The sequence below is a fragment of the Elephantulus edwardii genome, unplaced genomic scaffold (genome assembly GCF_000299155.1).
Source record: "Elephantulus edwardii isolate Elephantulus edwardi_28Jun2011 unplaced genomic scaffold, EleEdw1.0 scaffold00282, whole genome shotgun sequence".
Classification (NCBI taxonomy): Eukaryota; Metazoa; Chordata; class Mammalia; order Macroscelidea; family Macroscelididae; genus Elephantulus; species Elephantulus edwardii.
In genome coordinates this window covers 38,263-55,617 of record NW_006400032.1, presented here as the reverse complement: position 1 = coordinate 55,617, position 17,355 = coordinate 38,263, and the positions used below count along the sequence as shown (strand labels likewise).

Below are 17,355 nucleotides of genomic sequence, written 5' to 3'. Positions count from 1 at the left end.
TGTAGTGATTTACAAAATCATTGCTCCTGCATGCTGTGTAGTATTCCATCATGTGAATGTACCATAATTTCTCAATCCCTTTCATTGTGTTTGGACATTGGGCTGTTTCCATGTTCTTCAGATGGTGAGTAATGCTGCAGGGAACATTGATGTGAAAATCTCCATTTGTGCCTCAGTTCTAATTTTCTCAGGATATATTCCAAGAAGTGGAATAGCTGGATCATATGGAATTACTATATTCTGTTTTTTAAGGAAATGCCAAACTGCCTTTCAGAGTGGCTGTACCATTTTACAATCCCACCAACAGTGTATAAGAGTTCCTGCCTTGCCACATTCTCTCCAACATTTATTACTTGCTGTCCTGTTAAACTTTGCCACTGATACATGAATGAGATGGTATCTCATTGTGGCTTTGATTTGCATCTCTCTTATTGCCAGTGATTTTGAGCATCTTCATGTGTCTATTGGCCATCCAAATATCTTTCTCTGTGAAAATTCTTTCCTTATCTTTTGTCCACTTTTTAATTGGGTTATCAGTCTTTTTCTTGTGGAGGCCCTGTAGTATTCTATAAGCTTTTTATATGAAAAATTAGTAATTTTTTATTGTAGGTCTGTCTATATTTCAAGAGTAAACAAATTTTAAAAAGCAATTTGAGAGTGTTATTATGGTGACTCTGATCACACAGGACTGAAACAGACTGATTCTGGGACCATGCTTAGAATTCTGTGGCTAGCCACATCCCTAGGAGGAAGGGAAAGCTATGCTAGCAGTTCCCTCACCCTGAGCATGCTGTATGTTAAATCTCATACTTGGTAGCTCTTTAACTTTCTCTAGGATACCCACATTTAGGACATGCATAAAATAACAAAAACATCCAGGACGTTGGCTGAGGAAATTCCTCTGGAATTTCCCATGGCCTGCTTAGAGAGTCCTCATACATCACACATGGTTCCAGGTTTGGCTTCTCACCTTGGCTCCTTGTCTGTTTGTTACTCAGTATGAAGCTTGTAATGATGCTTCAGGCTATTGGCTCTTACATAGGACTTCACAGAACAATATTTGGGCATTGTCCTTCAACTTTAAGCACTGATGTATTTAGCAAAGATCAAGCTGAAGTTGTATGACCTGGAGCCTGTTGAAGCCAACAGCATCTTTTACACAGCCAAGCCTATAAACATTTCATACTGCCTTTGGTCTGGAAGTAAAGGAGCCAAATAGAAGATTTCAAAGAGCAGCTCAAGAAGATAAAGCAAAGTATTATAACAAATTGTGAAAAGAGCTGGAGTCAGAGATTAAAAATGAAATAACTCACTCAGTATTTCTCAATACTGAGAAAGAACTGGGGGGGAAAGCCCAAATTCAAACAATGAGTTGTAATACTTAGAGATGCCATGGACAAAATCTTGCATGATCTAAAATGCATCAAAAGACGATGGAATGATTTGGAATTGTATCACTGTCACTTCCATGAGCCTTTATCTGTTCAGGTGGAAAAAAGCAGACTTTCCACCTGGAGGGGGAAACCAGTAAGCAGTCCAGACATTAGCAAAAATCCAGAATTGAGAGCTACAATTCTGAGAAGGTGTCCCTTCCCTGAACTTTTGTCTGCTCAGGGAGAAATAGCTCCCCTTCCAACCAGCCCCCAGGAGAGAGGACAGGTACATGGTCATTAACAACTACTGAGACTTGAGGGCTGCATAGTTAGGACCTTGTTATTTTCCTGGGTATTTTTTTCCTGAGTATCTAGGGCTGCACCCTTGGGACTTTGCCTACCCCTGAGGGAAATCTCCCCTCCCACCCATCCACCCCATCAAACTATAGGACAGAGAGAAATGGACCCACCACAGTTGGACAAAGGAAAGACCACGTCTCCCTACCCTTCAAAGGACAACTGTATGAGTAATATGCCACAGAAAACAAGGAGCAGATCTGCCCAAAGACAACCAACGAGGAAAATTGCCACAAAGAAACTCAATCAAAGGCAACAGTTTCAGCAATTTACCAATAGTATCATAAAGATAAGGAACTGTCCATGGCCTACACTGACATAACAGAAACTGTCTAAAACATACACAGAGGAACTTCATATAATAAGAAATCAGCAAGCAGCTTCAAACATTATGGGGTTGGGGGGGGGAACCCAAAACAAACCTTCTCGTAAAAAAGCAGATCAGACTGTAGACCCAATGAATATTCCAGAGATGGGGAAGCAGAAGAAATATATTGACGTATAGTTAAGTTAGCAGCTACTGAAGAAATTACAAATGATACAAGAAAGCATTGAAACAAGAAATAAAGAGGTACAAAAATTTTAAGTCATCAAAAGGCAGAGTGTGTACAACATAGTATTGGAAATAACAGAAATGCATGAAAATGTAATCCAGAATATCAAGATCAAAATGACAGAATTTCCCAATATATTGTTGCTGATGTTATTGTTTTTGTTGTCATTGTTGTTGTTTTATGCTATCAAGTTAGAATCAACCAATAGCTGACCCTCCAGTGGGTTTTCAGAGGCAGTAAAACACATGGGAAGAGATTACCCATCCTTCTCCCACAAAGCAGCTGGTGGATTTCGACAGCATGCCTTTGGGATTGTAGCACAGTTTCTTACCACTAGACCACCAGAGGTCCCTTCCAGCACATGGGAGGGACAAAAAAGGATACTGGAAAAGATGGAACAGTCAGCAAAATAGAAGATAAGAACTTCAATGGAAATTTACTAAAAAAAAAAAAAAATTAAAGATGGAAGGAAAATAAACCTTAGAATCATGTGGAATAACATCAAATGGAACAATAAGTGTGAGGTTGGTATTCCAGAGAATGAAGTGAGGAGGAAAAGCACTGAAATAATTGTTGAAGAGGTACTAGAAGAAAACTTCCCATGTATCATAAAGAATGAGGAAATCAGCATTCTAGAAGCTCAGCAACATGCAAGTAGACTAGACTTCCAAAAGAAAAACATCAAAATATATACTATAGTCAAATTCTCCAAAATCAAGTTTAGAATATTAAAAGCAGTGTGAAGAAGCAGAGTTATCTACAAAGGAAAAATCTATTTGATTAAATGATTATGTTAATTAATTTGATTTCTCAGCAGAAATCAATGCAAGCAAGAAAGCAATGAGATGGCATACACTGAGGCTGAAATAAAACAACTGTCAGGCCAGAATTTTGTACAGAGCAAAGCTGTCCATCTAATATGAAGGATTATTAGGTCATTTGCAGAAAAGCAGGAACTTAAGGAATTAATGAAAATTAGATCAAGTAAAAAAAAAAACTAGATCAAGTCTGCAAGAAATATTAAGAGAACTCCTTCACACAGAGACAGCAAAGGAAAGTGGATGTTTCAAAGTAAACAGAAATAACACTACAAGAAATATAGCAAAATGGCAACAATAAAGCCTGGCATGTCAATAATCACACTTAATATGAATAGCTTACACACCATTTAAGAGAAAAGTAGCAGATGGATAAAAATACAAAGCCCATCAATATGTTGCCTACAAGAGGCACATCTAAGAAACAAGGAAAAAGATAGACTTAAAATTAAAGCCTGAAAAACAATTTACCAAGTAAATGACATCCATAAAAAAGCAGGAATGACAACATTAATCTCTGATAAAATGGACATCAGGAGGAAACCACCATGTGCTGAGTGATTTAGAGTTAAAACAATAGCACGTTTCTGACTGAGTCAGATTTTCTGTTGCTTGCAGTGTCCTAACCCATATGCAGTAGGGCGGAAGTGAAGATTAAATTTTATAACCTATGTAGAAACATTTTATAAAGAGCATAAAATTTGTATTAAAATTATGCCTTTTTTCAAAATAATAAATTTTCAACTCAATTAGATCAAATCCATTTTCCGGGAACATCTTTTATCATAAACTTCACTTTTTCTCTGTTGAGGAGTACATGCCTTCCCTCTTGACCCCTGAACGGGAATTGTATTCTGTACAACACCTAGTGCATAATCAACACTTAATAAATGCAAAATAATGTTGTGTCAACTAACAAATTTCCACCAGATGTTCTTATGGTGTTGGAATCTTCAGGTGAAACTCATTGTACAAAATAGTAGTTTAATTATTACATCATCCATCTCAATAATGGAAAGCGTCTGTCTTATAGCTGAAACCTTAAGTCAGGCTGCTGTTGCAGTGTTTAAGGCTAAGTGTGCAATAAATGGTCCCTAAAGGCAGATTTTTGCGAAGAGCCAGTAATCAGCTTCTTTATACATCATCATCTTGAATTATTTTGTTCAAAGACAAAGTTCAGCATCCAAAACAAGATGTCAAACAAGAAGATGTCAAACAAAAAAAAAAAGTTCTGGCTGAAAAGAAGTGTAAGCAGGAAACAAATGCTCCCAGTAGTTATAGGCAAGGGACCAGAAGCATTGTCCATAAGTGACTAATGAGAAGGTTGACTAACAAAGCTATTTATAAAAGGTTAGAAGAACTTGTCTTCTCTAGAGGGCTCCGGGAAAGGAATTTGATTGCTACTAAGAAAATGTTTCAGTGGGTTTCTATTCTGTCTGCAAATTAGAATTACCTTGATTTTTGTGTGTGTGTGTGTGTGTGTGCATTAAATCAGAATTTCTAGGGAAGGTATTACAGTATAAATCGGTGATCAAAGGCATTAACATCACCTAGCAGCTTAATAGAAATGTATGGTGGTTAGGGGGAAGGCGAGGGATGGGAGGAAGGGTGTGGAAGGTGTCCACTTAAATTTGAGAAATTTGGAGAGAAAAGCATCTTATTTCCCCCCCCCATATAACAATTACAAGGAACTTCTGGTGCCTTGGTTGTAAGGAGGAGCTGCTTGCCAACCCAAAGGCAAATGCTTCAAATCCACCAGCTGGAGAAAAATGGGCAAAGATTTTAAAACTCTGCCTCACATATTTTGGGCATGTGGCCAAGAGTGACTAGTCTTTGGAGAAGCACATCATGCTTGGAAGGGTGGAGAAACAGTGCAAGAGAGGAAGACCCTGGACAAAATGCATTGACATGTTGTTGTTGTTATGTGCCATCGAGTCGCTTGCGACTCATAGCAACCCTATGTACAACAGCCCTAAACTCCGCTCTGTCCTGTGCCAATCACACTGTCTCTTGACACTCCCATCCCAATTATCCCAGTCACTGGGATATCCACCTCATAGAGGGCCTTCTGCTGAAAATTATCCCAAAACGTTTGGAACTATATGTCAACAGAGAACTGCCAGATGTGCAGGCTGGATTTAGAAGAGGTCGTGGTACTAGGGATATTAGCTAATGTTAGATGGATCTTGGCAGAAAGCAAAGAATACCAGAAGAATGTCTATCTGTGCTTCATTGACTATGCAAAGGCTTTTGACTGTGTGGATCACAACAAGCTGTGGCTGACTCTGAGAAAAATGGGAATCCCAGAACATTTGATTGTGCTAATGCAAAACCTGTGCTTGAACCAAGAGGCAGAACAGAGCAAGGACACACTACATGGTTCAAAATCAAGAAGGGGGTCCGTCAGGGATGTATTCTGTCTCCCTATCTTTTCAATCTGTATGCAGAACAGATCACCTGAGATGCTGGGCTGTATAAAGAGTAATGTGGCATCAGGATTGGTGGAAGAGTCATCAACAACCTGCGTTATGCAGATGACACAACCCTGCTTGCTGAAACTGAGGAGGACCTGAAGCACTGCTGCAGAAGGAAGGTCAAGGACTGCAGCCTCCTATATGGATTGAAGCTCAACATCAAGAAAACAAAGATTCTCACCACTGGGCCAATTGGCAGCATCAGTATGGATGGTGAAGAGATTGAGATAGTTAACAGTTTTAGTTTGCTTGGCTTTACAATCTTGGTAACAGCAGCCAGGAAATCAAGAGATGAATTGCATTGGGAAAGTCAGCTGTGAGGGACCTCTCAAGAGTACTGAAGAGCAACGATGCCAGGCTGTAGACTAGGTGCACCTGATTCGGGCTATAGTCTTCACAATTACGTGCTATGCATCAGAGAGATGGACAGTGAATAGGGTTGATAGAAAGAGAATTGATGCCTCTGAGCTGTGGTGCTGGAGAAGAGTGTTGAATATACCATGGACTGCTAGGAGAACAAACAGGTTTGTCCTGGAGAAGCTGAAGCCGGAATGCTCCTTGGAGTCAAGGATTCTGAAGCTTTGTCTGACATACTTTGGGCATGTTGCAAGAAGGGACTGGTCTTTGGAGAGGGACATCATGTTTGGCAGAATGGAGTGAAGGAGAGGAAGACCTTCATTGAGATGGATCGATTCTGTGACTGGAGTGGTGGGAATAAGTGTGTTTGAAATGGCTAGGTTGGCACAGGATGGAGCAGCATTTAGAGCTCTTGTACACAGGGTCACTATGAGTGGCAAACGACTCGATGGCACATAACAACAACAACAGCAACAAGAATATGACTGATAAACACAGAAAGACAGATAAATAATGATCGCATATTAAAATGTCTTTCTAATACACATTGAGAAGCACATACTGTAGCAACAAGGGTAATACTGAAATCATAATAATCCACAGATTCTGGATGCCTGAAATAATATAAAATGATTCAAGAAGTATTTGATTCATTACCCTTATTATGTAAAGAAGTAGATAATATTTAACAGCTTAACTGTGATGAAACTGTTAAAGAATTTGTAAGATGAAAGAATAGAAAATGTTTTAATTATGACATGTTGGAAATGAAAGATCTAACTGAAAATGTAGTCATTTGTTATATATTTATTTTTATCTTTAAATTATCTTTTATGATATCCCTTCATTTGTTCATTTAAAATTACAGCATTCAGAGTTCGGAATATCCCATGGACCGCCAAATGAACAAACAAATCTGTCTTGGAGGAAATGCTCCTCAGAGACAAGAATGAAAAAAACTTCATTACCACACACTGTGGACATGTTTTCAGGAGGGGCCAGTTTTTTAGGAAAAGGCATCATGCTTGGAAAGGTAGAGAGTCAGCAAAAGAGAGGAAGACCCTCAGTGTGACGGAGAGACACAGGGTCCACGACAATTGATTAGAGGATGATCCAGAAAAGGGCAAGGTTCAAATCTGCTGTTCACAGAGTCATTGAGTCAGAGTTGAGTTGATGGCACCTAACCACAACAACCACAGGAATCAAATTAGCCAGAAAGACCAGAATAATAATGAAATAAGATAACACAATAAATACTGTGGTGAAAATCTCTGAATAGTCAATTTCTAACTTGTTTCATTTCTCAGGCTTTGACCATTTCATCTGTGAAATGAATTCATACACAACCATTAAAGTCATCCAGTCTTCAGATATTCTTTAAGCTCGTCAGAAGGCAGATGAACCTGTTGGTTTCACCTTTAGGGACTCCCAGGACCTTTTAATAAAAGTGGAGAGCTTTTAAATCTTCAGAAACCAACAGATACTTTTGTCTGACATGCAGAAATGAGAGCAAGGATAGAGCAAACTTATCTGCTCTAAAACCCTGGTTTCATACCCATGAGGTGCTATGGCCAGTCAAACCAATCAGAATATCTACAAGCACCCAACCAGAATCAGGCCAGACAGGAACACTTGAATGGCAAAAGCTCTAGCCAAGGCTGGCCTACTGACTCCTCAGGGGCTTTGCACCATGTACGTTAGCACTTGGGCTGATCGGTTTGTTGGTTGCCATGTGGATGGTGAAAAAAATATCCATTTGGGTGGGGTCGAAAATTGTATTACACTTTTACGGCACATCTGTGAACACTGGCCTTTTGAACACACGATCATGGTTCACCAGGATCCCGGTCCTGTTGGAAACTGCTTCCCAAATACCCACTGTGAACCTGGCCCTACATATGAGCACATGGGGGTCAATGAAGAATGGTACCTGAGGGACCCGAAAGCCTGAGAAGGTCTGGCAGAGAGTGACAGGTTTTATCCCAGCTGCTGACGAGAAACGTACAGAGGCCAGAAAGACTAAGAGGGTGCACGCCTTGCGAACGTGTCTGTGATCACAATACACCCGAACAGATTTCTTGAGAGAGCCCCTGGAGGCTGTGTGACCCCTGGCATTGTTATCATTTAGAAGCAAGGCTCATTTCTGGCACCTAACACTGGACACATTGACAGCAACAGGCTTGATGGAAGAGGAAAGAATGCCGTGCAGTTTAAAAAAAAATAAAAAGTTCTCCAATTTCTCAGGCCATTTGAAATCACGCCAGAACAATGCTTGATTTCAGCATTCTTAAGCTCGCTGTGATGATGCAGCGAGTGGTGTCCCCCACATGTGATGATGTATTTCAGGGCCAGTGTCTTCTCAAGCTGTTCCAAGCCTGCAGGCTCCCGATCCTTGTTCAAATTACCGAGATGATAGTATCCCCAGTGAGCGCTGTGATTAGTCTAAACTCTCCACAGCTGTGAGAGATGAGTGCACAAATTCCAGTAATGATCCAGTGTGTTCTGGACTGAATTTACCTCCGTGACACCGAGGCCTAAGTCGGGGACCACTGAGAAGAAGTGGAGCTGCCTCCATGCTATTCCATTTCTTCCACAGCAACAGACCCTGGGAGGCTCACAACTGTTCCAGGAGGATGTCTCCCCTTGCACTGAGCTTACTGGCCAAGCGGTGGGTACTGACTGAGAAGGCCTTCGATGTGGGGGAAGAAATCCAGGGCCGGGAAAATTAAACCTAAGTGCATGGGAATCCAAACAAGTCTTGCAATTCGTTATTTGAATAGCCAGGAGGATTATAAAATACCTTGTAACTGAAGAGATTGGCCTGGAACCAGCTGTATCACCACCTCTCATTCATTTATAATGGCACCAGCAAGAACATGGGTTCTGAGCATTCTTCGATTACTTGAAAATCCAACAGAACTTTGTTTTCTTAATTGGGACACCTTTTCCTTCAAGTGCTTCAGTGGAATATTAAGTAAACCTAATGATAATCAGAACGTTCCTTTACCTGTGAGTAATAATCGCATCTCTTGAAAGAAAGCATCTGAGATTCACACTTTTCAAGCTTAGGCAAGACCATATCGTCTATGCACATTAAAATTATGCTGTTTTGTCAGTTCAGTTGCGATCCAGTCGAGTCCAGTTCATGGAGGCCCTGTGTGTGCAAAGTAGGACTGCTCCCCCCAAGTTCAAGGCCTTTCCAAGGTCCTGCTGGGTGAGCTCTACCCACCAACCTTCCTATCAGTCTTCAAGCACTTCTATCTGTGCTGCTCAAGGATTCCATCTCCACTGGTGATGATAATAAAAAACAAAAGCAAAAATCAAAGGAATACAGAATATGTTTTTCAAAAAACATGCTCAAATACAATTTGCAGGGATGTAGAAGAATCTTCTAAAGCCGTGTGTAGTAAATGTTCTGTATGATGCACTGTTCAGAGTCTTCTGCTCACTCTGATATCATTTCTGATACCTGGAGACGTTTAACAGTGCATTATCTGCCATTTTACAATTTGTCACACAGCTATACACGCATGTCACACTTCTGTGACTGTAGTATTTCTCCTATAGACTCTGAACCTGACAACCTGACTAAAATGAGGATCATTAGGAAATTGAAAGCAGTATAAATAAACAAAAGTCTCAAAATGTCAGATTCTGGATGCTCTTTCTATACATGGGATTTTATTAAGATGGGAACAGGCCTGAGAAAGGAGGGAACAAACTCCAGATTTCTCCTAGTGTTCTTCAAACAAAACACTATCAGAAACATGTTGTCTTTTATCTTCTTGCAATCTTTCCTGCATATATTTTGCATGCCAATAGATTCTTTCAGTTACTAGCCCATATATACTACTTCAGATTTCATTGCATTTAGGGAAAAATTAAAACATTGATTTAAGCTGGTCAAACTGGATAGTAGCTATGCATTACGTCTTGGAAACCATGGTCGAAGGGCAGCTTCAGTATCAAGTGCAGGAAGATAGATGGCTTTATCCTGTTATTTCTGCTGGAAGCCAGATTTATGCACTCTCACTACCCTCTAGTGAACCACCCACTAATCTTACCTTCTGGAAGCTCTGGTGGCTTAGTGGTAAGAATTATTCTGCTACCCCAAAGGTACACAGTTCAAATCTACTAGCCACTTTGCTGGAGAAGAATGGTTTATCTCCCCTGCAATCTAATGCCTTGGAAAAGCTAATGGAGGGTTCTAACTCAATGGTATGTAACAACGCTAACCCCTAACCAGAAACTCTTTCATAAGACAGTCTTAGTTTATCCTCGATCTTAACAAGGAAAACGTAAGAAGGAATGGGGAGAATGTTCTTACTGGAGGTGGTTATCCACGGAGAGGAGGGACTCTGAGGAAACTAAATTGAACCAAACTATCAGTTTTGCTGAACAGAAATGTGAACTCCCTCAACAGATCCAGAACTAGAAAATGATGCCAAAAAAAATAACAAATGTAAATATATGTGATTATTTCTTTATATTCTAACTTTCCTACACCACCCCACCCCAAGAAAAGGATTTAAAGTCTCTGGTAAAATGCACATGTTAAATACTGTCAAGTTAAGTATTGTTCATAGCAAACCTATGAACAAACAGATCTGAACCCTGGCCTATCCTATCCGTCCTTACGATCTTTGATAACACTCAACCCCATTGCTGCAGCCTTTTTGTCAATCCCTCACTTTCACTAACCCTCTTCCTCTTCAAGCATGATGTCCTTTTCCAAAGAATAGCCTCTTCCAACATGCCTGAAGGATGTGAGATAAAGCTTCATCCTCCTTGCCTCCAAGGAGCAATCTGACAGAACTTTCTCTAAGACATAGATAGTTCTTTGCTCTTTTGGCAGTTTATGGGATGCTCAACATTATTCTCCAACACCACAACTCAAAGCATCAATCTTTCATGTGTCATCCTTATTCACTGCCCAATTCTCTGATGCACAGCAGGTGACTGAAAAGGTCATGGCTTGAATCATGCACACCTTAGTCTTTAAGTTGACATCATTGCTCTTCAGTCCTAAGGAACAGTCCCTGAGAGCAGACTTTCCCAGTGCAATACATCTTTTGATTTCTTGACTGCTGGTACCAGTGGTGGTGATTGTGGATCCAAGCAAGATAAAATCATTGACAACTTCAATCTTTTCTCCATCTATCATGATCAATGGTGAGGATCCTTGTTTTCTTGTTATTGAGATATAATCCATATTGCTGGCTGTCGTCTTCTGTAACAAGTGTTTTAAGTCATTCTCACTTTCAGCAAAGTTTCATCATCTGCATTTGAAGGTTGTTAATGAGTTTTCCTCTGATCCTGAAACCACGTTCTTCTTCATAAAGTCCAGCATCTCAAATGATTTGTTCAGCATACAGATTGAACAGTAGATGGAAGTTGGCTGAAAGCAGAGAATACCAGATAAAAGTCTATTTGTGTTTTATTGACTATGCAAAAGCATTTGACTATGTAGTTCATAATAAACTATGGCTAACACTGAGGAGAGTGGGAATTCCAGAACACTTAATTGTTTTTATATGAAAACTAGACTACGAAGGTGTTGTCTAAAGAGAACAAAGAAAGACTGCATGGTTTAAAATCAAGAAAGGCTCTGTGTCAGGGCTGTATCCTCTTTACATACCTATTCAATCTGTATGCTGAGCAAATCATTTGAGAAGCTGGACAACACACGTGGTGTTGTTGTTGTTGTTGTTGTTGTTGTTGTTGTTGTTGTTGTTATTTGAGTGATCTGTGAATCACAGTGAACCTGTGTACAACAGCTCTGAACTCTGCTCTATCTTGGGCCAGTATCATTGTCTCTGACACACCTATCTCTATTATGCCATTCACTGAGTTAATCCATCTCCTCCAGGGTCTTTTTCTCTTGCATCGTACCTCTACTCCTCCAAGCATGATGTCCCTCTCCAAGAACTGGCCCCTCCTGGCAACATACCCAAAGTATGTCAGATGGAGTTTCCAAATCCTTGCCTCTGAGGAGCATCCAGGTTTCATCCTCTCTAGGATGGACCTGTTTGTTCTCTTAACAGCCCACAGTATATTCAAAACTCTTCTTCAACACCACAAATCAAAGGCATTGATTCTTCTTCTATCATCCTTAGTCACTGTCCAGCTCTCTGATGTGTAGCAAGTAATTGTGAAGACTATGTACATAACATAGGGGAAATTTTTTCATTTGACTGGGAAGATGACAAAGGATAAAAATAATGGTAAAATACCAGCCAGCCAATTCTGGACAGTCACAAAAGGCCCCAAAAGACCTCCTCAAAGGAGAACAGACTTGGGTCCCAGCTGTAGTTGGTTTAAACTAACTCCCCTTCTCTAAGGTGATGAGTTCATTAGCCAACTTGAAAAATAAACGACAGACACATCTTTAGATTGACTTATTTTTCTTTTCTTTTCTTTTCTTTTCTCTTTTTTTAGTAGTTGGTCAAATTTAGTAAGTGTGCACATGTGGGCCCCTTGCCCTATTAGGGACTATGTGTGTGTGTGAACTGAGGCTTTGATTTCCATGGGAAAGTGCTGGGGGCTTAGAGACATGGTATCTCTGATGTGTGAAAAACAGGAAAGAGTTGACAAGTGTAAGCTCAAACCTGGTGCCCTGGCTCAGGTCACCTGTCTGAGCTCCAGCCAGGCTGGGGAGTTGGGCAGGCCCAGCATCAGCAAGGCCTTCAGGTGCTCAGGTCAGGAGTAAAGCCAGACATCAGCCGGACACTACCTGTGGTGCCGGGAGCAGAGTGTCTGTGCTGGCCTGGGTGGATGGACAGGTGGCTGTGGCGTGGGGCTAATGTGTGGGAAGCTCCCTCAACCCTGCAGCTCCTTCCTTGTTCTTAAATCCCCGTGCCCAGTGTGGGTGGCCAGCCAGGCCTCTGCCTCATGCAGACAGGCCAGAGGGAGGGTTGGTCCAGCTCAAGAGGCCAGAACCAGGTTGGTGATGATGGTCTTGTACAAGAAGGCTGTGTTCATGAGTGCCCATTCGCTCTTTCCCAGCTAGCATCCCGACCCTCTACCATCCCCCAGCCAGCATCCTGATCCTCTATCATCCCCTCGTCAGCATTCTGACCCTCTACCATCCCCCAGCCAGCATCCTTTCCCTTGTTCCCTTGTGTGTTGGGGGAAAGCTGGGAGTTGGCCTAGCTCTACCACTCCCCCTAGCCAGCATCCTAACCTGTTCTAACTCTGGGGCCAGCCATTGAGGGGCCTCCATCAGAAATCCTGGAGCCGGAATGGACTCCTTCTAGGAACAGCCCAGACCTTGGATGGCCAGCCTGGGACAACCTGGCCTGGCCTGTCCCCAAGCTCTGGACCTCATCCAGTGAGCAGCTTCTACTGGTGCCCCATCTACCTGTTCTGTTTATAACTCCACCTTGACTCCCAGCCTAGGGTGGCCCCTCATCCTCCAAGCCCCTCATGGTGTTCATCCACTCCTCACCCAGACACTCATGCAGGAGATGCATCTGGGACCTCTCCTCACCACTAGCTTCTTCCATAGCCCACTACCTCTAGGGGAAAAGCAGCCCCGAGCCACCTCCCTCTATCCCCAGGCCCAAAGGCTAGGCCCCTTGGCCCCTGAGCATGGTCAATCTGCCTCCATGCCCAGTGTAGCCCGGAGCAAAGCTCTACAGGTGGAATTTCAGCCACACATCTGGTGTTGGGGGCTCACTTTGGGGTGAGAGTTGAGTGTCTGGGTCTCCTGGGAGCTCTGCCAGTGGCATTAGGGGCCATGATCAGAGCAAGAGCAGCCGTCGTTGCTTTGGTCTGATATCATGATGGGGTGGGGTGGGTGGCTGGCCCTATCTGCCTCACCCAGTGGGGCTGGCCCTCCTGGTCAGCGGGATGTGGGTGGTGGGTGGGGGCAGACCTGTGCTTCCCACATGCACTGGTGGAAGGGGCTCAAATGGCCCAGGTGGATAGTGAGGGGGGCTTTAGATAATACCCAGACTGACTATGTCAGAAGGTTCTGGGGTCCAAAAGTCCAGCTGGGTGGGGAGCATGTGATAGGAGAAGGATGCTCATGGCGAGAGAAGTATTCAAGTCCCATGTGATTTGAGGGGCTAAGGCGTCACTGGGTGATGGATTACCCGAATGTGGTGTCCTGGTGATGCCCATCTCAACTGTCTTCTCTATGCATCTGAGAGCCAGGCACTGCTTGTCAAGAGACCCTTGGTGGCCTAGGCTGCATGCACTGAGCTCTGGATGGAGATAGCTGACTAGAAAACAAGGTCTGACCTCTCTCCAGATGCAGGTGGGCCTTTGGAGTTGGGGAAGCCTCAGAGGCTGAGCTGTTCCCCTTTGCTTAGGAAAGCTGGACACCCAGGTCTGGCACTCATCCTCAGACAATCAATGGGACAGTCATTTCTCATGTGACTCTGGGCAACCCAGGGCCTTGGCTGTCCAGGACCAGAAGGAAAGGTTCCTAATATCCTGCCTCTGTCGCCAGCACACCCCCAGTCCACTGAAGCAGGGCCTGACTCCTAGGCTGTTAGGAGGGGCTCAGCCATGCGCCCTTCACTGGCTAAGTACCAGGTGACTGAGTACGCCTCAGCACACATTTATGCCCTGGAGCTCTGGTGACAGGAGGGGTGAGCTCTACAGAGGCTGGAAAGGTCTCTGAGGTCAGTTTTGGAAGGAAAGGTGGGATGAGTGGAGAGGTCAGGCCTTGGAAGCCTGGCTGAGGCCCTGGGTGTGGCCCGAGGGGTCTGGGAGGGTAAATAGTTGAAGGTATCCAGCCCTCTCTCAGGGCAGTGCTTCTGAAGAGCTGCAGGGTGGGGTGGGGTTTGGGGACCAGGGTCTGGGCGGCAGGACCTGGAGAGGCCGGCATGATTGCAGAGGTCGTACTGGCAGCAGATGGTGATGGAGGCATGCTTTGAGTAGCCATCACACAGTCTCAAAGCAGGTGGGCACACATGACTTGCTGACCTTCATTCTGTATGGGATGAAGTCTGGGGGTGGGGTCCCATTCTGAAGTTTGGGGCTCCCCTCTTCGGTTTTCACCCTCTTCCTCTGGCATCTTCATCTCCCTCAGGGCCAGTCCATGTAGTCATGTAGTAGGAGACCAATGATGGGCAGCGCATGGGATTGAAGCAATTCTCTCCATTGTAGGCGCAGACATGGCAGTCCAGAGCCTGGACCAGAGACAGGCCCATCAGAGCCACTATGAACAGGCCAAGCATGGGAGTCATGGCGGCAGGAGGCAAGGAGGGGTGGAGTGGGGCAGAGTGTGCAGCTTGGCACAGAGGTTCCCATGCGCACTGCCCACCAGACAGTCCTGGTCTTTGGGGGACAGAGCCGGGGACCTCAGCCAATTGTGGCTTGGGTCTGCCAGTGAGTTCGTTCACCTCGCGGACCCTTTACCTCTTCACACCACCACCACCACCCACCCCCCCCACGTCCCCCAGCATCCTCCACTTCTTTTTCAATACTTGGCTCCCACCTGTCTTTTTCCTTACAGAGTTTTTTACAGAACCACCTTCTTCTGTGATCCCACATTCCTTTCTTTAATAATTCACTAGATTCAGAATCCACTTTTCCCTCTGTCTCTATCTGCCATGTCTTGGAGTACTGATAGCAAATTTCTTAAATCTCCACTAGCAAATTTTATCATCTCGGCGAAGGTGTAATCATGACAGTGAAAATGGGTTACAACATTTTAACAAGGAACAGTCAATGCTCACTGGAAAGAACAGATCTCTAACAGGCAGGGAAAGATCAAAGTTCTTCTCTCCATCTGTCTGTAGGACTGCTTTGCTTAAGCAGCTACTACCTGCAGCTTTTGTTACAGGGATCAGAATTTTGACACATTGTATGATTGCTGCTCATCAGTTGTTTCAGTTAACTCATTTCCCCCAAGTTGCCTTGCTGTGAAAATTCTCACACAGAAAAAAGCCATTATCTGTACCATCTACCAATTTCCGTGGTTTAAATACAGCTGCCATAATACATTCCAAGATATTCCAGTGATATTGTTGAAGGAGAAATTAGGGACATATAATAGCACATCATATAAAGGGAAGGGACATAGAGCAGCACACCGAATTAAGTATTTCTACCATACGATAGATACATCAGATGCAGGCAATCTATCTAAACAGCGCAACTGACAATAAAATGTCATAAAATAACTAAGATGTGATAAATGTTGAGTATCCTTTGTTTTAAATTCAAGCTTTCACTCAAGTTTACATAGTTTAATAATAGCTGTCATGCTGGATGAAAAGTTAAAGAGGCAGGTACTCTCAGCTCCAACACAGCATTGCCTGATGCTCCTCAGGGATATTAAAGATATTCTGAACAAATTCTATTTATCAAATAAATATAGCTACTGAATCATCCCTAATCAAATAATCTTCAGGGTTTCTAAGGGCAGAATTCATTTGATACCCTATTTCAGAAATATTCAAAGTACAGGTGACACTGGTTTTTTTTTTAGGCATTTGGGGTACTTTAGGACTAGATTAACATATGCAGGAATACTATGATTTCAGAAAATACGCAGTCTTTTAGGAATGCTAACACTTTCATTTCATTTTCTTTCATTTGTCGTTTCCAAAGTAGGGCTTTTCTGGCGTGGTAGGACAGCCTGGCGCTGCGTAGTGAATTTCAATCATAGGTGTTACCACTTCAGTGCTTAAAAGCCCTGGGGGCTGTTCATCTGGAGAAAAGCAGGGAGCCCACCTAACAATCACACTAGGAGGTCGGTACCCCCACAGTTCCAAATTCCCCTCTGGAAACTGTAAGCTTTTCTTCTTTTCTCTCCAGTTTTCTCATTCTAAATTTTCCGATTCTAATGGGGACACTGTGTCCTGAAAAGCTAAAAAACCATTCGATCTAAATTTCAAATCTGCCGTCGTCAGTTACAGCAGCACTGTAGTTTTTTCAGACACCAACCGTGCTTACGTAGAGTGTACATAGAATGTCACTGCCAAAATCATGACCAGGAGTAGTCGTGGCCGAGTGGTTAAGGCGATGGACTAGAAATCCATTGGGGTCTCCCCGCGCAGGTTCGAATCCTGCCGACTACGGGCTAGTTACGTTTTGATGCACAGCGCTGGCAATTTTTTGTTTTTGAGAGTTACTCCTTTCATTTATGCAGATTACTTAAGTAATTAGTAAATTTCTGAAACACGACAGGAACCCCTAAAGAGCACAGAGAGGGGCGAAGAGGGAACAGAGGAATTGTGGGGCTGTATTTACAACTTCGATCCAGGAGAGGGAGATAGACCGGCTCAGCCAGACACGCTGGGACAAAAAGAAACAGGGCGAGGGAAGCATCCCGAGGTCACAAAGGAACAGAGAGCTCGGATCTGAGGGCCCACGGGAAGTAGTTACGGCCTGGAACTCGTGGAGTCCGCGTCCTTCTCTGCGACAGCGACGTTACGGGGAAGACATTATGGGGAAGACATTGCCG

General features: G+C 43.2%; 1 non-coding gene and 1 pseudogene across 1 annotated transcript; one reads left to right on the top strand and one right to left on the bottom strand.

Moving 5' to 3' along the window:
• Positions 1 to 14,500: 14,500 nt before the first annotated feature.
• Positions 14,501 to 15,130, bottom strand: LOC102847425 (annotated as a pseudogene).
• A 1,757-nt stretch (positions 15,131 to 16,887) lies between these two features.
• Positions 16,888 to 16,969, top strand: TRNAS-AGA. Its single transcript has one exon. It is a non-coding gene; the product is annotated as a tRNA-Ser (tRNA).
• The last annotated feature ends 386 nt before the right edge of the window (positions 16,970 to 17,355 follow it).